This window comes from Hippichthys cyanospilos, chromosome 7, assembly GCF_059441005.1.
Source record: "Hippichthys cyanospilos isolate Australia breed blue-spotted pipefish chromosome 7, RoL_Hcya_1.0, whole genome shotgun sequence".
Lineage (NCBI taxonomy): Eukaryota > Metazoa > Chordata > Actinopteri > Syngnathiformes > Syngnathidae > Hippichthys > Hippichthys cyanospilos.
In genome coordinates, this window is record NC_142375.1 from 15829071 (window position 1) to 15854077 (window position 25007).

General features: G+C 38.6%; 1 long non-coding RNA gene across 1 annotated transcript in view; it reads left to right on the plus strand.

Moving 5' to 3' along the window:
* The first annotated feature begins 1169 nt into the window (after positions 1-1169).
* The window catches only part of LOC148421256 (uncharacterized), a 34839-nt gene continuing 11001 nt past the window's right edge, over positions 1170-25007 (plus strand). The window contains exon 1 of the long non-coding RNA XR_015866272.1: positions 1170-1258. This is a non-coding gene — a long non-coding RNA (uncharacterized LOC148421256). The remainder of the gene's footprint in view (positions 1259-25007) is intronic.

Consider the following 25007-nt stretch of genomic DNA (forward strand, 5'->3'; position numbering starts at 1 on the left):
AGACGGACAAGAGCATAGAAATTAAATACAAAGAAAGGCAGTAGAGGTAAGATCATCCTCTGAGTGAACTTGATTATTATCTCACAAAAAAATCACTCTTAATGAAATTTCAGTTGATAATGATGCCAGCAAACAGCAGATTTGTGAAAATGACCACAAGTGCATGCTCACACTTGAAGTTTTGTCACAACCGCCCATAAACCAGGTGGGGCTTTATTGCTGAGACTTGCAGGGAGAAGACAATACTAAGAATGCTTTATATAAAAGGTATGCCTGTATCTATTTTCAGGAGTTGCTCTCAGTCGAGTTCATAGCAAAATGAACAATTGGGGTTCAACAGTTCAAAGCCAGGTGTTTAAAAAAAACAAGTCACCGCAGCTTGTTTTTTCGGAAAATGTCCAGTGCTGAGAAAAGTATTTGTTATATTTATCAATCACAAAGGTTTAATTTCACCAAACCAAATTTAATATCACACCGTGACAACCCAAACCCAAAGATATTTAAAATGAAGTTTCTTAAATTAAGATTATATATTTCTTTTTACCAAGGGGGAAAAAAGTATAAACCCATCCAACAACCCTATGTGAAAATGTAATTGCCTCCTTTGTTAAATCATAGTACAGTGCAATTGTGACTATCCACAGTTCTGATGAAATTGAGGTAAATTTCACAGGCAATAACCTAATTCTCACCACCTTTGTTGACAAGTCCAGTCATCCGCATTTAACTTCAATTGAGAGTCTTGTGGTGTGACCTTCAATGGATAGGTCATGCTAGAAAACCAATATGGCACAGTTGAAACAATTCTGCAAAAAGAAGTGAAACGAAATGGTGTGAAAACAGTAGTGTAAAATATTCACTAGTTTAAATCTTACACAGAGTAAAAAAAAGCCTGATCCAGATTTATCTGCAGATAAATGCAGATCTGTACAGTTCCGTAGAATTTTTAAACATTTAAAATACCTATTCATAAGCACGCAGTTAGTCAGTCATTACTCCTCACAACACCGTTGAGTGCCCGAAAATAAAAATATACTATAACTGAAACCACCTATCTGGTTATAGACCAGCTGTATAATTAATGGAATTGAATTGTTATACATAAGAAGGAAAATTACAGTGAGTTCTTTTTGTTTTCTATGTAAAATGACCTCTGCTCCATATTTTTCAGCACCACAGACATTATGGCACCTCTCACTAAATCCGTTCCCAGAGCCTCTTCCTGTTCCGGCAGGATGTTGGATTAGAACATTAGAAGGTGAGAGGATCACTGATGAATATCACATGACCACTGTGTTCAAGCTTTGCACTTTCTCGACATTTCCAAAGCAAACTGCATTACAACTATTTTTTGCAAGGTTCAGTCTTTTACACGAATAAAAGCAAATGCATACTCACTATGCCACTGCAGCAGTTTACAGTCAAGAATCAGGAAGGAAGTCAGAACTGACAATACATACCGTAAACACAAAAAGAAACCGGGCATGAGAGACGTTTTTAGATAAAATATCAATGAAAGGGAGGGTGAGCTGTGAGACACACATGTCCCCCCCCTTAAAATAACATTGGATTATTTTCTACCTTGACAGTGCTTCATCACCGAACTGCTAAAACATTCTCGTCCACTATGTGTGCATCCATGTGATTTGAATTTTTTTGTTATCTGTTTATTTCAAAGTTGTTATTGAGAAGCTACTTAAGGGCTGCAGCTTGTCTACGGATACGTAGCAGAGATTTGTAATCAAATATTGAGCATTCGGATAAGAACTGAAAAAAAAAGGTTTATACATACATACGTACATACATATTGATGGGCACACAGACATGAACAACCATTCATGCACCTAATCACACCTAAGGACAGATAGTATGCAAATCATCTTTATTCATAATTTCTGATTGGCTATTAGTAAAGTTTGACTGACTTACTGTATCTGATTGTTTTGTTAACATTTTCTTTAGTGCAGCCCCATCTAGTGCATAACGCAACCCTAGCCACTACCGTTGCTTCTATTCCATGCGCCTTATACTGCAGTGCACCCTATAAATGAAAACAGTTTTATAATGTGTCTATCAATGAAGGTGTGCCTTGTAATCCGGTGAGTCTTATATTGCGGATAATACAATAAATATTTTTACAATATTGCAAATTCAGCCTCATGGCTGAACAGCAAAATACCCCAAAATCAACCTAGAAACAGAAAATCCTCTTTCTCTTTCAGCACCATAACCATATGTTGTACCTTTTCAAAATGACTTCACCGAAACATTGAGAACGACATATATAGTATAACCGATAAGGAGTACACATTCGAGCGGCACAATAAAATGGCCAAAATGTTCAAGATGACGATATAACGGAAAGATGCGATTATGAACACAGATACTGTGTAAACAAACACCAGCATATGTTATGGTAAGGAAATGAAACGTCACAAATTTTCCCTTACACAAATGCTGATGACATAAGATTCCTTGTTTTCATAACAACTTTCATAACACAATATTGTAGAGTCCCTCCTACACCCTCTCCCCTGTCTGTCATTTATCTGCTTTCACACTGCTCAATCATCCCTTGATGTCCAGCCGGCTTCCCCTATCCTCACCTGTGTGGGAGGTACAAAACCCAATGCACTCAGATGAGATTAAACTCACTGGGACTTTACAGATTGTGCTGATCTGCCTTAATCACAACACGCGTACACACACACACACACACACACACACACACACTTATACTACATTAACACCAATGTTCTCACAGTGACATAGAACAGAAGTGCTCCCACTCAGTAGATGGAAAGACATGCAGAGGCAGGGATGGAAAGATGTAATAGATAGGAGCTCTCTGGGAGAGGGTGGCGGTGCGATGGGGGAAGTAGCACGCGTCACAGGAAGTGGGCACGGCTGTCGCACGTACGCACACCGCACACAGTGTAGGCACATACTGTTATCATTGGAGGCAGGTGCCAGTGTGTCGGAGAAAGGAAGCGTTAGCATGGGAACTCACGCAGGCCGGCTTGTGACACTCATGGATTTGAAAGGAATATAATAAAAAATCTAGAATAACCTTGAGGAGGATACTTCCATTTGTAAAACGAAGACAAAAGTCTTGCAGTGGACATTGATTTTAGGGTCATGTACAGTTTATTATTTTTAATACATTATAATAAAATTGATTATTATTAATATTATTTTACATTAAATTGACTGATTTTGTAAACCACTGATAGAAAATGTTGCCACAGCTACCTTAAAGGGACACTGTGGAAGATTTAGACCCTTTTTCACTACGACAGCAGCAGGTGCTGCATTTACCATTGTCCGTAGCTATAACAAACATGGCAGCCTCCGTAGGAGTGCCAACCCCCATGTAATATAATTTAATGATAACTAGACCTACAATTATATTTAAAACATAACGTTGGTCGTTAGAACACATTTATTTATAAATTTATGAAATCTATAATCACTTAATTTATTCCTTTGTAATGAAAAAAAAACTGACTAAATATTACAGTGTCCCTTTAAAAAAAGAAAACACTTTACTTATTCCCGGTTGTACTGATTAAATGCTTTAAAAAGCACTTAATATTACTTTAATCAGTATATTTCACACATATCGACCACCCTACTTAACAAAAAATGGCACCTGTTTTTTTTGGATAATTCTTTCATAACTATTTTAACTAACAAGATGATACTTACGTAAAAATGTTAAATTGTCTTGTAAACTTCACAAAAATACATTTATTATAAATTCTTAAATTAAAGGCTTCTTACTTGACAAATTAAAACTCAACTAATATTATGTAGATAACTGCGGACAATTTTGTGTTGAGCTGATACAAACACAAAATTGTGACTTCATATCAATCTTGTCAATTCTTGCTTACTACCACACATCGACAACATGGAGTAATGATAGGTGCTTCATTCTCTATTGTGACTTTACCTATTTTTTGAAGCTTATACATATAAGTAAGTAATGACAATATCAGAAAATCAGATTACCTGACTTTAAACACTAACACGTTAGCTCGGTTGTTACTAGAAAATGTGTACGCTTAGGAGTCGGTAGTAAGTAGTAAGTACTAACCCTAACCCTAGTTTTATAAGATTGGCTTGTGCACATCACATGACCAAACACTGAAAAAATGTGAGCAAATGTGATGCCATTTTCAAATGGACAGCAAGTAGCCAAACGGCTGTCTCCTGAGATGGATAAAAAAGGTGTATTTTTCTGCTTAATTTGTATCCTTTAAACATAATATAAATCAGAATGCCTTGTTTTGAACAGTGAGAGCACAGAGAACGTATATTGAATCATCTTTACTTAATTTCCCCTTTGATAGCATCTGTAGTAGGTTCCAACAGTTGGTATGAGAGTATAACACTAAGGGCAGGCGAAGGTTCTTAATTCAGGTAGCTTGCTTTTTTTTCTCTTCACAGAAGATGATCTGAGGCAGGGGGACAGACTGGTGACTCATGCATCATCTCCATGTAACCTCCCCTCAATTAGTGGAGGAGTAGGGAGGTAAGGGCGTAGGTGGTTCTGACTAAATTTCCTGTTGGTTGTTCCTCCCCATGCAACCACTTCAACCTGCTGATTCTTGGGGGAAGGCCTGTTTGATTGAAAGGACAGAAAGGTTATACTTTTCTTATTTTAGGAACGAGCCCACCTCCTTTGCCAAGCCTCCCTCCCTCCCACACAGCTATCAGATGGAGCTAGGAACTAATTTATCTTAGCCCACAGCCTTGATTACGAGGAACCGGCGCATCTTGATAAAAGTTGCTCCTTGGGTGTTTTTTCTTTGCAGTGCTGGCTAAAGACAGGTGGGGGTAGGGTGGTCAGGAAAAGTTCAAGTGGCGGCATCCTATTCAGGAAAGGAAATGGAAGTCACATGAATGAGAGAGAAAAAAAACCCACCATTTGCTTGACAGATTTAAAGAAAAAAAGGGAAAAGTTTAAAACAAAACATCTTGTAAGTTTTATTGAAAGTATCACAAAAATGAAATGCTTTTTATCTTTTAATTTATCTAAAAAGTACTTCATAAAATCCATTGTTGGTGTTATGAACATTTGAGTTTTCTAAACCTTGTGTTGTGATTTCAATGTCCATTTCTGTAGTATTTTTGGAGCAGAACTTTTTATTGCTTTGTAGTGTTTAGTTGTAGAGTGTTTGCACATATCCATGCTTGGAACTTGCTCATGTACACAATGCTCAAATTGCTGGAAAATAGCCCGGTGATGAACGCAAATGCCAAATGTTATGTTTACATTTCTATGTTCTTTGGTATTTGGTATGGTTACACATGGTAAATCTCCATTACAATGCGTTGAAATTCTTGAAAACGGTCACTTTTTGCGCTTCTTAAGAAATGATATGCAATAATCCCCAGATATGGTTTGCATTTAATTATGAATAATATACAATGCCCCCACTCCACCACCAGATATTCAAGGTTTCATACTTTGATATGGTGGTGTGAGGTGGTGGAAGGCACAAAATGCAGGAAGGCCAGAGGCAGGGTGCCCTCAAAAATAATTTAATGAGGTGAGGATAGAAAAACAAATTAACCAACAAAAACTATAATAAACTGATGACCAAAAACACTAGAAGCACTTGCTTGGAGGGACACAGGAAACACAAATAAAGATGACGAGGAACGGACAGAGACAACATTGACATCAACAGTTAGACAATAATCCGACAAGAACTGAGAGAAGACAGGAAACTAAATACACGCAAAACTAATGAGACAACACGTAACACCTGGACAAGAAACAATTGGAAAAGGGAGCTGATTGGCTAACACAAGGGAAGCAGGTTAACGAGGACAGATGTACACTGACGAGACCCTGACAAGGGGAACAGGAACATGAACAAAAGACAGAATGACAAATCAAAGCCCAGCAAAAACCCAGAAGAGAATGGAAAAGAAAACCCCCACACAAACCAAAAAACAAACAAAACACCACAGAATGTAACACAAGGTAATTGTGCTAAAGAACATATCTAACTGCTTATTTTCTCATGTAAGAAAATATCTAACTGTTTATTTTCTTTCCCATCATTATGAAAAATTTTGAAACAGCATCAACATTTCAGAGGCATCAATGTCTGTATAACGTGCCATGCTTGCAGGACACAATGCTCAAATTAAATAGACCATTGCTTTTGCCCAGAAAAAAAAAAAAAATAAATAATGGATGAATGGCAGTGATTGAATAAAACACCTTCAGGCAAACTTAGATACAGACAGAGCATCATGTACACCTTGAGAACTTGTACAAGAATGGGCTTGATTTCAATGAAATTTCTGCACCTGTATGCTCCAATGACACATACAGTACTTGATGCAGGGAGTGCCTTGAAATGGCGATGGCATTGACTGTCTTGAAACCGGAAGGAAATGAGTCACTGTCAGTATTGACTATTTGTCATATGTGTACACACGGCTGACAGAAATAAAGCCAAAAGACAACAAAACTGTTTATTTATTCCATCCTACTCCCAGAGAATGCCTGGCTAAATAATCATCATCATTTCTGTTTAACCCCAAAATATTGAGAAAACCATAAAAAAGCCATCTTCTGGACATCGACTAACCAATGACATGGAAACTTTAGTTGCATGTCCAACTAATCATTAATGCTGTTTTTAATGATTGACAGGAAGCTCTGCTAGCAAAAACTAGCTGAACAGACCCATTCAGCTGCGTTGCCCGTATTGACTGACAATGACTGTATGAATAGTGACTACAATTACTGCAAGTGCGCTTGTCATTCAACCTCCTTGATGATCCCAATGCCTGACTGGCACATCTTAACCACACTAAAACTTTGAATGGCGGATGGACTCGATGTCAATTAGAACACATTGAATAAGGCAGTTTAAAATGCATCTGAAAAATCACAAACATCTAAAAGAACAAATGATTGTTTTTCATTATCGCTTTATTTAGGGTGTTGAGGAGACATTCATAAGATTCCCAATGACTCAACATGGGAGAAAGAAAATCTCACTTCTGAGTCACCTATAAGAGATATGACGGACAATATTAAAAAAAGCTCCAACTTTTAGTTTGTGGTCAAGCTGATATAGTGTATCTACAAAAGAGGACATCAGTCCCTCGAGAGAACACCCTGTATAGTCGTCATGGGGGTCGGAGGTCATCGATCGGCCTGTTCCCTTCCCATCGCAATGGAGACATGAAGCAAGCAACAACAGCACAAAGCAGCTACATGAAAAGGAAAGTTCCTGTGAACAAACACTGATGATACCACAGGAATCTCCTCTTAGTCATGTTGGTATCCATTGAGAATTCACTGGAGATCTCCACCAAAAACACGTCATAATGAAAGAGACTACCAAATAAAAGGGCGGAAATTGTTTCTCTTCTCTAGATCTATAAGAAAAAAAAAGCTGCTACAGCTTGCTCCACACAGCTTGCTCCACTTCCAAAGCCAAGACATGCCATGTTCTCTCATGTCGTAAAGGGAAAATTAATGCCGTACAGTCATCATAAAAAGAAATTTAGACAGAAAAAAAATGGTAAAAATAATCATGTTTGTAAAATGTGGCTTAAAAAAGTCATAGGGCGTAGTGTGCGTGTGGGCAGGCTAGTGTTTTGGTTTTAAAAGTTGGTCTGTCCACAAACCATTCCTCGCTGAAAAATAGGAGCAATTTATTCCAGCAATTTTTTGCTGCAAAAATAGATCAATCTAATGCCTCTGGTGGCTTGAATATATCGCTCATGGCTTTTCACGCTGTGACAAAAGGCACGGATGGCTAACTAGCTCCTGAGCTAACAGGCTTTAAGGCTGCCAACTGTCCTGTTTTTCCCAGAATTGTTTTCTTTTTGTGCCAACTGTCGCAGGGGGAGGAAGGAAAAAAAAAAACTCTCCAGAGACACAATTTTTCCTGTTTTGGGGGGAAAATGCAAAACCACATTTTACTTCCTTTCTTGTGTGGTCTAACAAGGTTTCCTTTGCTTGTTTAAAATGATTTCTGCTTCTGTTCCATGGGTAGTCACAACATAACTAGTTGCCCAAACCAAAAATGCGCCGCAGGTAACAACACAAAGCTTGTATTCAGTTTGAAGGTAGTTATAGTTTTGGTTTGCTATAAATGAGATTAAGATTATTGGATAGATCGCTATGAAAACTGTGACACACATGGCCCAATCTGTTATAATGGCTCAGGGAGCACTCATGCCAGATTCCCAAATCGGTCACTGCATGCCATTTTAGCCATGATCAAAAAAATGAAAAGGTGACAGTTTAGTCATAATTCTTAGGATTTGCAAGTGTTTTCAGGATTAATCTTCAAATGATGAAATTGTTTAAGAAATAAATCTGCGAATTCACTTTACAATGTGTTTAAGGTTTGTATAAAATGGCTGACAGTATAGGAGGATAAACAACAAGTGTTTAATGTTCAAACCAGAACCTGACATTTTGCTATATGTTCGCCTTTTATTTATTGAGTTTGTCCATTTTCCTACCTCTTATTTGACAAGTGAGTGCACACTACATGCCTTATGTTTTTTTCGTGCCAATGATCCCTCCTTCTACTCCATAATAATCATCATATGAGTGTTTTCAAGAAACAATTCTAAAATAGCTAAAAGAAAATCATTTGAAGTAATTTCCTGTATCCTATAAGATGAGGCAGTAATGTAGACTAATGACAAAAATCCTTCCTTCCTTTGTTAATCTGACTTTTACTGCCATCGAGCATGCAAACACAAGCGTCTCGAAAACCGAGATAATTTCTGGTCCTATTTGCTGCTATATAAATAAAATGGACTTGACTTAATGTGAGAGGCTCCGTAGTGTCTGCTCACTGAGGAAGCGATCAATGGCTGCAATTGAGGCCTTCTACCTGAATCCAATCAGTGAAGTAGTACAAGCCTGTTATCATGAGCACTTCCTAGGTCTGATGAAAGGGGACAAGGCAGGCAGACATCCTCCAGACAAGAGTCGGGTGGGGTTAGACGCAGAGGAAAGAATTTGCATGTGTAGCAAGTTTGTAGTTAATGGTGTATCATTATAATGTTATTACAATAAGGATGTTGTCGTGCAAGTGACTTGTACCAGAAGTTTGGCTATAAAGGGCAGTGAGAGTGGTGGTGGGCTCATACATGCATGTTATTTGGTTTATGAATTAAAGATAATGGAGCCTCGTTTGTCTTTGGCAGTAAGTGGGTTATACCCTGAACTGGTTGCCACCCAAATGCAGACATACCAAAGGACAATTTACAGAGTCCATTTTACCTGCCATGTATGCGTTGAGTACCCGGAGAAGACTCATGCATGCATGGGGAGAAAATGCAAACGCCACACAAGACGGCTGTCGCCGGCAGCGAACCCACGGCCAATGGGAGGGGGACGTGTAAATCATGATGATCGTAATTCTCAGATGCGGTTTCTCCACTGGATCGTGAAAGTGTAGCTATTCAACAGCAGGTAGATTTTTCAGTTCCAGACATTTCAGTGTTACTGCATTGCTAAAATTTTGGAGTTTGAATATTCTCCAGCGTAACTGTGACTGGATTCGAAACAGAATCAGGTTAACGGTTCCAACAGCAGATCTTCTTGCACAAAGGATGTATCAGCAGATTTCTGACAAGTTAATCGTGACTCTTTTTCTATATAACCTGGAAGATCTCCAAATTTAACCACTTCAGTGATGTGTGTTTTCCACTTCTTATCAGAGAGCTTGTGTTAGCCTTGGTTTTTCTGCTCCATTTTTACATATCAAACATTAGTTTTTGGAGTTCACCCTATTCCCAGCTTCGCTGCATTTGGGTTGGCTACCTTCCACGCTTTCACTCACTATTCCCAGATGTGACAAAAAGAAAGTTACTGTAGAAAAATCTGCACACTAAATAGTACAATATTACAATATTGGTTCACTAGAACAGCAGGTGTATTGACCATTGACACTACCATAATGAATTCTCACAGCTAATTGATAGCCTATATTGATATATTGATTATCGGGTTGCTGATTGTTACGCAGTAGGTAGTTGGGAGTATAGAGAATGACGATTAGGTTCCCATCCTGTCCATATTTTTCTCTCTACCACGGCAGAAGTACAGATGTCACAAGAGAAACATTTTTTCATGACTTCATGAGAGCATATCATATTTATTACATTTGGGCACATAGTTGCCGAGGCCAGTTGAAAAAAATCCATCGTACTGTATAAAGTCATATTATAAAGGTCTCATAATTTCCTTATGCATTGTTGCAATCCAGCGGCAAATGTGCCAAACAGACGCTGCCAAAGAGACAGACACACACGATGTGTCAAAGAAATGACCTCCTCCTCCACACCAACACTCAGTGAATGCATCTTATTTTCTGGCACTTACTTTGTCTCTTGACTCATTCTGCCATTTTGTACTTTCTTTTTACCCACCACCAAAACCTGATAAATGTCAGCTCAAATAGCTTTCAGTCTTTTCTAACGACCCATCTCATCTCCCAAAGTCATCTCCACCTGATGTGTACGCTTCCTCATCTAATTTGTTGGATCATATCAGTGAATAGATTCCATTGACCCATTCAAGTAACTGCTCTCATGGAAGCAATTTTTTTTTCCTCGTTATGAGCTCCTATCTATTTTCACTTAAACTGGCATTCATTTGGCCTGGCTGCGCGAGTCGGGCTTCACCCGATGAGTCATCGCCACGCATTTGCCCGTGTGACTCCGCAGTCGTATCTGCCATCGGCAGTGTGCTAATGATGCTGCTGACGAGGGGTGACGAGTGGTTGAGGTCATGCTGCGTGTCCACTCAGGTGATTTCTGTGTTTCTAGTGTCATCTTTTGAATATTAGCAAGGAGGGAATGTGTGATGATGTAGACGTTGCGGCGGCGTGAAAGCATTTTCTGCTTTATTGAAGCGTCCCTTTTTTTCACTGATTTCAAGACAGCCACTGTACATAGTTTTTATGGTAAACTGCAAAAAATGTGTTTGCAGGTTTTATAGTTCAACCAATTTGCCTTATTTTACCAGAGCCTGAAGGGCACAGGGCTATCAAAGCTAAAAGATTACGTTTGTGAATTAATTTAAATGTAATAATGCATTAAAAAAATAACTAGTCACTCAGCTCTAAACTTGAGAGTCACCGGCAACGATATACATTTACATGGTTCTACTTATTGTTTTTAAATTGTAAAGTGAAGCTCAAACGCTGTATTGGTTGGAGATGTTTGGCCAACCATCTCTGAGCAAAAGCTCAGGAGAAGCTTCAGTACCTCCAAACACACTGCAGAAGTATGGTGCTGATGGGATATTTTGAGAATTAATGCTATAAGACTATTAGAAAAATGTCCTATAATCATGAGTCAGATTTGGTAGATTTGCTCATGCCGACCGGCATTGTACGATGTCATGATAAGGGGGCGAGGCGTAAGCCTCGGAAAAACAAGGTGCTTTACTTCCTGGTTAGAAATAATGGTACTGTAAAATTTATATTTTATACATGAAAACAGCAATGTGCCAAATTAATTTATATGCATATATGTACTGTGGAAAGAGGAAAACACATGATCTCGGTTCTTTAAGGAATGCAATAAGAATTGCAAAATTTCAAAGAAGGGTAAGATAAACCTTAATAAATTCTTTACATTGTTTACATTGATTGTTACAGTCTTGTGAAGTAAGCTGATACTAATTTCCATGATGTAATGCCAAGATTTTAGTTTGACCTTAGAGATGTTTCTTCCCCAAAGAAAAATGTATACAAACATGTACGTATGAACTCAGATTATTTTAAATTAACAGGCATCATCCCTTTTAGCACTTGAATGTAAAAATGTGATAATTAAACTATGTTGAATTTTGAAAGTCACTCATCAAAAGAAAGAAGGAAGCAATTTGACACAGTTGTAAAGCAGAAAAAAGGAAGAAGGCAAATAAGACAAATGAGTTGGACTTCCTGTTTCCCAAACAACTGCAATGAGACTCTTTCACAGACATTAACCACATTGTAATTACGGAACTTGCATATAAACTCTGACGCTATAATAAATTTCAATGTGACGCCTTGATATTTCCAACCCAGATCTTGAATTAAACACTATTTTCATGAAATAATAATCCGGTTACAAAATGTGCATTTCATTACGGGTTATTGCAATGAGAATGACTCATCTAATTGTTTGCTCAGTTTCATTTAATCATAAACAGCACCTGCCATTCTAATTTACATTTAAATTACGCTCAAATATGTACACTGATTATGATAGCATGAAGTTGAAGATTCAAGTTAAACATGCATTCATTCAGCCTTTATGGTCTCTGTTAACCCCTGTTGCTGATATATTATGACTTTTATGATTGTCTATTATCGTAAAGCATGCTTGACAAGCTAGGGACTTCCTGTGTGGGTAAACAACACTGTACATTCAGCACAAACACAACTGATTAAGAAGGTCATCCAAACAACGGGCTTGAACAATGTTTAGCATGCTTCAAGAAACGGGTTCCTGTCGGCGTACACGTCCTCTCCACATCCCAGGAAGGCACAGAACCAGCCATACGTTTCCTCAGCAGGACCTGCTATTGTCGGGGGCTCATTGGATGGTAAAACTTGCTCCAGTGAGGACCAAACTAAATTAAAAATGGCAATTTTGCACATTTGGTCAAATACATTTAGTATTCACGGTCGCATTTTTTATCATTCCACCCAAGGCTGTACATAAGTAAATTAATAAAAAAATAAAAGTAACAACCTAATTGGGCTTCCATACTGTATATAAAGCGCACATATTGGCTGAATTTTTCACGGTTTCTGGAAATTAAATGCAGTGGTCAAATTTCATAACACAATGTGTACAAGGCAAAAAAAAAAAAAGAGGATGTTCTTCAATTTAAGTGCTATGATCCTCTTTCTGTACAAATAGAGCAATTAAAAATATTCACATCTGTCTTTGCTGGGTTGCTTCCCTGTTCATGCAGTTAGACCTAATACCCCTTTGAGTTCTCTTCTTGTCAAAGAAAAATTTGCTTATCAGTACAGTTTGTGGTCAGATCCTGTCTCTATTGCAGAAGTGTCACTTCTCATCACACACTACCTCATACGCGGAGACAGTTAAGGGCATTTGATCATGAAAATATCTTGCAGTAATAAACAGTGACTACAAAGCCACGCTTATTCATAGCAAATTTCATACGCAAGTAAAACGACAAAAGCATTGCATTGTTCCAGTTATCAGGACAAATCCGCTCTTTACGCACTCCTGACATAAGAATAATCTTATGTCATAAGGAATAAAAGCATTTGACACCCTTGGCCAGGAATCAGGGAGGGATGGACAAAACCAGTGACGTTGGATTCAATCTGACTGATTCTTATGTGAATTTTTTTGGCGCACATTTCTCTTTAACAGACCTAGCTCAGAATTAGACTAAGTCAAGAGAAAGTAATCCAGTCCCATCTGTTCTTCCACATTGCTGTACTTTTGCTCCTCTTGAGAATTTTGCAGCCATAAGCCCAATATCCAAAATGCATTAACTGGAGAGCAGCAGGCCTTTTGAGTCCAGTTACAAAAACAAGCGGTTTCCATACAATCCAACAAATGGCATTAAAACAAAAAAAGTTGGCCATCACATGCTCAATATTGTCAGATTTCAGCTGAAAAAAAGATTACATAGTTAATGAATACCACTGTGGTCACCTAATTTCAATATGTGGCCATAAAAACAAAATATTCCTGTACATAGTAATGACATAGTAGTAACATTTACCTTGAAAATAAGCCTACTGAAATTACTCGAAGAGTGAGAGTGAAAGATTGCGGTTGGATGTAAAACTCCTGAAAGTACTATCAACTTAATTTAGAAACGAAGGGGAAATAACATGGAGTGTAGGCATCCTCTTTTGGCAGACAGGGTATTTCCTCCAGTTTCTGTAATAAATGTCATGGTGCTTCTCGTTTTTCTACATGTTGCAGATGACCTAAAGCACGTAGGCGGGGGTAATGCGCAACTTGAGTTTTACATGGGTGGAATGATGACAGTGCCATTACCGACACGTGACAGGCGTGACAGGAGTTGACTCAGTGTCACCTCAAGGTTGTCGGATGAATAGTAAACCAGTAAACGTTCCTGCATTACCCTGAACATAATTACACATTGGTAAGAAATACAAAGCTTTACATGAATAATTAAAAGTGTGTATTATCTTCATTTGCATGTCTCGTGTTTTTAAACAGAAAAACAAACACGCCCTTGGCATTGTGTATGGACTGTACGCGCCTTCGATATGAATCACCCGTTTGTGTTGTTTCGAATAGATTTGCCATGTGTCATATGACGATCCCTTGAGAAGGATCGAACTGTTGAGAAAAATCGTGTGAGCGAGTGTCAACCTGTCAGCCTTAAAAGTGCCACATTTACCTGTTCTAATAACAATCTCGCAGTAAAACGACAATCTGATCATTCAAGACGAGGGGATTGATTGACCGTCAACCACCCCATGGTGACAGCAACAGTGTTCTGTTTTCAATATTAGTTGAATGACCATCTTGTTTTCTCAGAGGAGCGATTATGAAAATCGACTTCTATAGTACCCTTGCTCATATAGTATGCTCATAGAATAACACCTAAGCAACAAGCATTATGTGTCATACATTCACACTCACATTGATGCTATTCCTGTTCCTGAAGGGAGCAATTTTTGACCGTACTGAATACCTGCCTGACGTCTGCAGGCGCCAGCTTCCTCCCTTAGGCCTTTAGATGACTCAAATCCCTCAGGGATTGGTTCCAACGCTGCCTCGTTCCCTTAGAGCTGGGTTACGTCCATCATCTATTATCTTGCGCCCTCACGGGCTAGCGACGCTTTGTGACGCTGTGTGCGCAATCAGAAAGAGGACGATGTTGTTTTGTCCTCTTACATACTCTATGTTATGGAGGTGTATGTTTATTTTAGCTTTAAGTTGGCGGTGTGAGTTGGGATGAAAGTTGAATCATATTGCATAGTCTCTGCTGTACAGGAGAATGACGACAATTCCATGAGAGCCTGAGCATACGTAAAAAATCTTTATAATAAGAAAGGATTTAAAGGGAAAAAAAACTACGACACAAAAGATTAGCACATCAACCTCACAGTTCAGAGTCGCTAGATCAATTATCTGGCCTCTCTGTGTTGAGTTTGCATGTTATCCCCGTGCCTGGATGGGTTTTATGCCGGGACTCCGGCTTTCTCCCAAAATCAAAAGACATGCGTGGTAGGTGTATTGGACACTCTAAATTGTCCTTCGGTGTGATTAGGTGTGTGAGTGGATGTTTGTCCAGCAACTGGCCGGCAACCAGTTCAGGGTGTACCCTGCCAGCTTTCTGTAGACAGCTGGGATAGGCACCGGCAAGCCACCAGCAAGTGATAACCAAGTGATCATGCCATGTTGAACTTTGGCATGTTGTCGTCACCTGGGTGAAATTTCAGCTCCCTGGTGTTCTCTTCCAATGCGTTCCGTTTGATGTGAAATGATGTAAAGATCAAAATAACGCACATAGGGTTAATCACCAGTTAACCTGGTGACCGCTGGTAGTGATTTTAGTTTCGCTAATGCTAAAAGCTATCTTGGATTATTGATCACGAGCACTAAACAGGTCAGTGCTCTCACCATGATCAAACCTTTGTTGCTTGGTCCTGGGGTTGCGGGTGAAAGGAAATGTTTATCTCCTGCCATTGCATCTTAAATGTCTCTGTGTATCCCAAGACGAAGTACAGATGTGGTATTCTGTACCAGGTCCACTTTGCAATAGTTGAATCTTACTTTCTTTTTGTCACATTTTATGTACTATAAATTGGAGATAATCCCTAATTTATGATACTGTTCTTTGGGAGGGTACTCTATCTTCATGGCTACCATTGCAACACTGTGTGTGTCCGAATATAAAAATATAAATCAACCTATTTTTAAAGTCGGCTCACCCAACTTGGTTGACTTTTTTTTTTTTGGCTGGTGACCAGTCCAGAGTGTGTTTCTTGCCTGTGGTCATTTGGGATGGGATTGAGTTAACCTGTGACCCACTTAAGGGCACGTGTCAAAAAGGGCATGAGTTAAGCCTTTAAGATTTTCATCAAGTTATTTTTTGATTTCTGCTTATCAAAATGAAAATAATATTTTACAAACAAAAACCCCTGCAGTTTCCCAAACAACCGACATCACAGCATCTGAGCCAGACTAACCCCTACTCTATGTCTGCTTTGCCGTGTCTCTCTGACGCACATAAGTAAGTGACATCATTTTGTTCATAACACATTGTGTTATGAATCCACCTTGACGCCGGTGTCACGTGTACTCTCAAGAAAAAGACCAGCCTCTCAATTCCAATTTAGAGGCATTTTTAGCTGATAATTGTGCCCTCCCGCCCACCCCCACCGTCCCTCATAAAAAAAAAAAAAAAAAAAAAAAAACTGACGTCACGCAGTGTGACGTTTTTGGTTTCTGAGCACGTGTGTGTATCTATGTGCACAGCACGCTGAGCAGGTGATTCTTCAACTGGTTATGAATATTGCATGGATTAGGATAGATAAGCAAAAAGAGACTGTATAATTTCTGCCTGGGGCAAAAAACAGCCTATGATCATTTCTATAAAGATGGTGATTTTCTTTTTTTTTTTTTTTAGAAATGCTAATGTAAATTTATAGTGACTCGAAATTCTAAGATGTGATTGGTCTTGCTGAACCATGCAAGGCCTGCGGGCACACTCATACACGAACAAAGAGATAAGATAGAGGGGAAGAAAAGCCGAAAGCAAGACAGGGAGCAAGCGCGCACGTTCGGCAGGCTTTTATCCCTATATAATCAAGCGGTGACTCATCTTTCATTAAAACATCAATATGGAGTTCAGATGCACGAACAAAAACAAACTTCCTCTTTGAGGAGATAAGAGAGAAATTCAAGCGTTAGATTTACTCTTACATACTGTTTATTTGGCCTGGGATGACCTTTCTTACCCACTGCATTTTAATTATACATGAGGGTAAGATGCACATTGCTCCACTGGGCATCCACACTCCAAAAACCTGCATGAAAGGTGTATTGGACATACTAAATTGTCCTTAGTGTGATTGGGTGTGTAAATGGTTGTTCGTCTCTGTATGCCCTGCAATTGGCTGGCGACCAGTTTAGGGTGTCCCCCGCCTACAGCCCAAAGTCAGATAAGATAAGCATTAGAAAGCATGCGACCCTTTTGAGGACAAGAGGCTTTAGAAAATGGATGGATAGACTAGAACTAAAGTTGGATTACAAATATGCTATCTATCATGAATGCATTTTACAATTTGGTTACATGCAGAGTTTCATATGACTATAATGACTTTACAAAAGCTGGTTTCGTTTGAAAGGCGAAATCTTCGAGTCAACTCGTCAGACCTTCGTTACATCGTAATGAATGTTTTTACTTTTTTTTTGCATAAAATATGGTTTACACAGATTTCATAGCAATTTGCTGTTTTTGACAAAGGAGGAAGGAGAAGTCGTTTCATTTTTTAAATTGGTTTTGAACACGGTCCAAATTTCCTCGCAAGAAGAGTAATACCTGGTGACCTCTGGTGACATTATGGTGATCTCTGGTGACCTTTTGGCAACCTCTGGTGTAGATACAGTACTTGCTTGTGTTCACTCCTTAGTGAGATTGGGGTTTTAAGTAGCAAAGTAATCAATTATTTTAGTATGTAATTACCTGGAGTGATTCCTTGAATCATTTTTACCTAAGTGATCAGTTACTTTAGTACTCCTTTCATTTAATATCAGCCATTTTTAGACCCCCCTTTAGCGAAACAAAAAATGAATGAAACAATGAATAAGTCGCTGAGACTGAATGTCTTTGGGATTGAAGAAGTGAAGGAGAAGAGATGTTTGTCCACACCAAAAGGAAGTAGATGCCCATCACCTTCGTTGAATACTGTTTTGATGTATGCTGTGGCGCTAAAAGCTCGCATATTACATATTGGGAAAAAAATCATAACGCAATCTATCTCAATGCAAGGCATTATTGTTCAATCTGCAGTTTTAATGTTGGTGAAACCTGGCTTTTAAATGTTAAACTCTCTTGCCATGAGTCATGCTGGCCGATATCTGATACCTCAGGTTTGATTCCGATCTCAGAATATCCAATTGCATGTATATTTTCCTCCGTATGCTGTTATGATGCATATCTGAACTGTGTCACTTGAGTGCAAAAATAAGAATTGCGTCACTATGACTATGCTGTATAAATTCAGCCTAAATTCTTTCCTCTAGTTGTAGCCTAAACAGTGAGTGGTGATGATTGTAATTCACCTTTTGTTTCAGTTGGTGGCATATGTGACCGTTTACATATCTTATCACAGAGTTAGTGACCAAAATACGAATTTGACTTGAAGGGTCCATCTTGCAATTCCTAAAAAAAGAAAAACAAGCTTCTCGAGGTCTCCCCGATCATTTCCCAGCAGTCAAAAGGTTCAAAATGTTTAAAAAAAAAGTGTATGAAAATAAGGGATTAGAACAGTTCTCAATTATATTTTGCCAAGCCCCCCAGGGAAAGAGAAAACTTGTCGCAACCACCCCACTCAACACACTGACTATAAATAAAATTATTATCTATAAACATTTATAACTATACCCAAACCTGTATCCTTTTGAACAATAACAAATAAAAAAAACAATATAAATCAACTTTTAACTACTGTCAATTAATTTTGCAGCGTTTATGAGGGTTACAGCTTAGTCTAAAACAGAAAAAAAATAACCAAGTGCATCAAAGGGCCTGAAATGAAAAAAAAAACAAAAAAAAATCATCTTTCCAATACTCGAGAAGCACTGGAATAGAAGATGATGCGTACCATTGAAAGATGAATGTACCCAAATTTTAAATGTTTTTCTTAAAACTAGGAATTATAATATATTTTCATAGCAAATTAAGTGTAGAATAATAATATATAGATATCTCAAAGCTATTTTATGACATTTAATGCTGATTTAGTGAAAACATTATACATCTATATATCTATCTATCTATCTATCTATCTATCTATCTATCTATCTATCTATCTATCTATCTATCTATCTATCTATCTATCTATCTATCTATCTATTTATCCACACTCACACACGCAACACACAGACTTTATTTTTGTCAGTTATTTTTGATATGTATCAACTATTCTGGCTTTACAAAGACACTTGATTTTTATTGACATTTACCAGTGGGTTCAGTTAATGTGGTCATTCTTGTGTTTATAGAATACTACAACATCACAATGAGTAGTGCGTGTTTTTCAAGTTGTGCATTGTGTTGTCACCCCAGTCATTGTTGAAGACGTAACAATAGCCACTTTGAAAAGGCATTATTAAGATGCATGCAGCATGATTCAACCCGCGTCATTTCCTGTGGACCACATAAACATGGGCGAGGGGCAGAGCAGAGACCACTGCAGTTCGGAGTCAGAGCCACAGAAAACCTGACTCCCTAATCAACATGTCACTGTGTCACACCAGCGAGGTCTCATTAGTGGCTGGATGCCTGTATGATTAGGTGTGAATGACGTCGCGCATCAGGCCGACCAGATCTTATACTGCCATCTAATTGGTCCGGTGCTAACTTGAATTACGTTATTGGTGTTGAGGATGCTGCCGCTACTTGAAGGCTGCTTGGAGACAAAGACGCGCGAAACAACAAAGGAATGTCTGAGAGCCTCCATCACACAATGGACTGACTATCTTGCGCTGGCTGTTCAAAACAGCTACGCACATGCACTCTCAGAGGTATCGAGAATGGATGAACACACACACACACACATTGACACAGCATTTGAATTTCACTCACATCCTCCACTCGAGAGAGGAGGAGGTGAGATCTTACTGGTGTTGATGAAGTTAAAATCATTCTTGTATTCAAGTACAATAACCCCGGAGGGTTAAGTGCACAGAACAACATCCTGCTCTTTGCTCTGATGAAGTGCTTGGAGACCTCACCGTGCAGATTTGTCTGATGGAAGCTTCTCATTTACTCATTCACAGCCTGTAAAAATGGATCTGTGATCTCTATAGCCAGCAATGGTAGTGAATGAATTAAGTACATCTAGATCAATGGTAAAAGTTCAATCAGCAAAAGCACTTAAACGCTGAAGCAAAAATACAAACGCGGTACCATTGGCAAGAGTACTTCTCTGAGTAAATGCAAAAACGTGTTTTATTTATTAATTTACTTCAAGTACTAAGGTGGAAAAAGTTGTACTTAAGCAGAAGTACAGATATAAGACTAGTAAAAGTAGAAATAGAGATTCTCCATAAGTAAACATAAAAAAGTACAGACTGAAATATGAGAGTACAGAGGTGTCAGAAGTACTTCCATTCTGCGCTTTAGTAGAAATACAAATCCTGTAAGATTAACTACTTCACTGCCGGTTCAATGGAAAAAAAATGGATCTTTGATGTCTTTGGCCGTCACAGGCAGTGAATTGAGTTAATTTATAACAGTGGTAGCAACCTAATCATCGTTTGTTTTTGTTTTTTTGGTATACGTCTTGGCAAACTGAGGCCACGTTTTCCATGCCAAAGGAAATATAAGGCGAAATAGATTCAGCAAAAAGAGTCGTCACAAAAGTAGTCACAAAAGAGTCGTTTTTGGTGGAAATTGACTAATAAAAAATCCTCATGAGATTTTTTTTTTTTTTTCGTTTGAAGCTATTGCAACTTTAAGCTTGTCCCATTAACTGTCGCCAAAGTGAGTCACCCGTGCGATGTGTGTAGCAGTTTTACACCAGATGCTATTCTGGACACACCCCACCCACTTTTTTTCCATTTGGGCTTGGCACCTGGCTGTAACAAGGGGAGAAAAAAAAAAGCGAAATGAATATTAGAGAAAAAAAAATCTTCGCTTAGCCTTCACCGTTGACTGAATCATAAGATAAACTGTTATTTTAGGTTGACCATTTTATGATTTTCATGCGTAACTGATTCAAGCCATAACTGGTTTGATTTCCTTTGCTCATGTTTAGATTTTGGTTCCGCATGATAATTGAGTGCCGACCAGTACTGAAGTATTGCTCAATGCTTTAGTTATTGAGAGATATATTGATTGTGGTGTTTAAAAGCAGTTTTAAAACCAATTTCTAAGTTCTTTGTTTTGCACTTAGGGATGCGGCTATCGCATCTTTTTGGATTTTGGATCAAATGTTGCCAATTTAGACAAAAATACCAATTATATATTTTTTGCTCAGTGAAAAATAATTACTAAAGTATAAAAGACTAACACATTTTCTTTTATCTATGAATGAACAACTTTTACACATTTTTGATCAACATTTTTTATTTTGCAGAGTCATTTATGACCAATACGCCAGCCTATATGGAGCAGTCAAGCTATAACGGAGCCGACCCAGCGGTAAACACTATAATAACGGATATACATGAATAATAATAAGAGATTAGAAGACAATATGCACCATTGAAAGATGAACGTGCCAAAACTTAAAACGCGTTTTACTCAAAACTAGGGATTTCAGCTTGGCAACATTCAAAACTGCTGTAACTCTGTCGATTTTTGCGCTAGTTCTATCCATTATATAACATTTTAAAGGGAATGAATTATTTCTCAATTTTCTGATTTTGTGAAAATTCATATGCAAATGCAGATATTCAAAGATATTTATTTTAAACTACAAAGTACAATTCCAAAGTGGGTGACATGAAGCTGGGAAAACTTAAGAAATACTTCATCTTATGCTGCGTCTTGTGACATACACACCAGAGAACAAGGGTGACTCATCAGCCACCCCCAGCCCTCCTTTTTCACGACCAATACATTTCCACATTTGTACTTGGATTCCCTTTAAAAATACATTTCATTTGAGCTATGCGGTCCCACTGAAGATATCTATCCTCACAAGGAAAGCCTAAAGACACACGCCTGAGGTTGATTGCTCCGTGATGCGCCCACATCTCATCACTCACACATTTGCCACTGTGGTCATGCCACAACGAGCCACATTCATGAAAAAGAAAAAAAAAAAAAAAAAGAGACCAGCTGCTCCTCTGCACGGTGAATCAGCCTCAACTCAACCAGGTGCTAGGTGGCTGCAACACAGATTGCTTGAAATTCCAGCCACGCTGCTTTAGTTAGAAGATAAAAGAATCATCAACATCACTGCAAGAGAATATTATTATGAGAATTGTGTGCTCTATATTTACATGTTGTTGCTCCGTGTGTAGTAAAGTTGCACTCTATGCTAATTTACATTAGCCTGCCTATGTGAGTTCGCATTATAAGCTAGCATTAAGCTAATATATTAGCTTGCAGAAAATCACATTTTGTTTTAAAAACTTTTACATTTTTAAGTTAAGAAAGACACTGTGTATCACCCCCCAACACACACACACACACACACAACAGGATCACACTGGATAACGCTATACGTATGTCTATGTCTCTGTCACTTCTGAGAGCTGGGCCGAGGTTGACTTTGATAGCACGGAGAAAAAAAAAAGCTCAAATTTGGCCAGATTGTCAGCATGTGTGTACTCGCTTAACATATGTGACGCAGCTCTCACCATCCAGCCTACACACGCAGACATGGTGCGAATGCAAGTTCGGTCGTAATAGTGTTCCAAAATTTAAAACAATTAGATTTTCTTTGAACGTCACGTGTCATCTCGATGTTCTTATAAGTTGTTACCTCTAAAATAATCATGATTTATTTTTAAATGACACCTCTCTGTATGCGACTGCACTGCCATCCCGTCTTTGACAGATCGTGCTCATCTTGCGGCAGCACACATCACCTGCCAAGGCTTGCAAGTGTGAGTCAACAACACGAGTGTGGATGAATATCATCTGAGACATCACTCGGGCAGCTGCTGCAACTGCCGTGCCCATCCATCAATTTTTTCCACATTAGCATCATCACTCTGAGAAACAGAAAAGTGGAAACTCGTGGAGAAAACGGGAAGTCAGACATGTCGGTAGAGAACATTTGCGCATTGCAAGAGACATGGACTCAAGTTAACTACCAGGAGGCAATGCAATACTCAATATTCAAACTAGGAAAAAGCTATACAAAATCCCAAACTTTTGTAATTGTTTTATCACGATTTTCTGAAGTAGGGCCCTTGAACCTCCATTATCTTTACTGCCAGTGATTCTCATATGTGGGTATGAGTATGTGAGATTTTTACAGGGGTTCTGCATCTATGAACAAAATTTTTCAAGATTTTTTTTTTTAATGTGGGGAAATTAACAGCACAGTTTTAAGAGCTAATTAATTGGAACATGAAAACAAATGTATTTGCTAAATTGTATTATAGTGACTTCTGTAAAACATTGTATGTCCGTATTTTTTTAAGCTTATAACAAATGTATGTCATTATGCAGTTTTTCCAGAAGATGAGCCAGAAATAACACAGATCATGTATTACGATCTATTTTCTCAAAACACTGAAAACATATCCCTAAGATACCGCTACCAATGTAGTTCCAACGTTTTATGAACCAGAAACAGCACAGCGCTTTGATTGAATTGTTTTTCCACCCAAAAATTATTTGCGCTCGTTTGGAGTACTTGGCTGAAAAAAAACAAAAAACACAATATTTAAAAGGCGGCATGTAATCGGAAAAAAAGGTCGAGACTAGCTGCGCTATTGAACAAATTAGAGGTTCCCTCGTTCAAGCAACTGATTAACCCGTGTGTTAAAAAAAAGGTACCGGTTATTTAATCTCTATTATTAGTTGTACTTGTGTTTTGTTTTTCATGTAAAACACTTTGCCAAATAAGGTGGGGACCAATTGAATTGGTTATGTGCAGAAATGACTCACGCTTAGCTGTCAGAGAAGCATGAAGTGTGAACGGTGCGGGAGCGACGAATACCCATTTGAGAATAAACGCAGCCGTGAGAATGAAGGCCGCCCGAGGCCCTCTTCTAACAGCTGAGCAGTCGTCACCTCTTCGCGGGCTGCCAACGAGCCTCGGGTCGTCGCGCTGCTCACAAATGGCAAACAGTGAGCGAGGAAGAGCCAATCACTGTCAAATGACATCATGTGGAGAAAGAGAAAAGTTTAACAGGACATTCACCTTGTCACCAAGGTCAACATGTGACATGGTGACCAAGCGGGCTCAGTGGAAGCGCGCTGGCGTGTGTTCGTCACCGACGTATTATTGTGTGTGCGAGAAATGACATGTCACTCATCAGCAAAGTGCTACTTCCCATTCAGCAACAATCCCGCTGAAGGATGGCAAAACAAAGTGAGGGGAGGGGGTGAATGTGTGAAGCAGACTGAGACCTTGTTACTGAACTAAGCATGACTAGCCAGCTGTCACAATGCATGGCACACAGGAAGGGAGTGTAGGTGGTGGACTGATATAGACAGGAAGTCTTCACTGAAACTTCCTTCAGTTGTTGCTCATTTGTCGGTCTTTTTTTGTACTATTCAGTCATTTACAAGTATGCGCTGTTGTGGTCAGCGCACCGGCTTGGCTGTTTGATCATATTCCATTTACTTTCAGTCATTCTCTATTAGTTGCTGACTTCATGGATGAAGTTATAGATTATAGCAGGTTTTGAACTTTTTTGGTTGCCAATGGCAAACAATAGATTTGTGCTTTTTAGCCAAAGTCAATTAAAACGGAAGCATTTGAAAAAAAAACCCATTGTAACTTTACAGTAACGCTACTGTTGTAAGGCATTTTGGTGGTTTGATTAATGAACACTGCAGCGATTCCGTTTCTTTTCTGGGACTATGAGCAAGCCAAAAAAAGGTAGAAAAACACTACCACGTCACACCCCAATAGCGTGCGGTCCTTCGCAACTGGTAAATGTTCAGGATTCAAGAGTTTTATTGTCACATGCATAGTAATACCACACAATCAAATTCTTATTCCGTTCACTTCCCCAAGCAGACTAAATTCCATAATCGAGCACATAATAAGGTAGGCAATAAAACAAAACAGAAGAAACAATACGAGGAGGAAAAGTATGATCTGAACATTTCAGCAGTT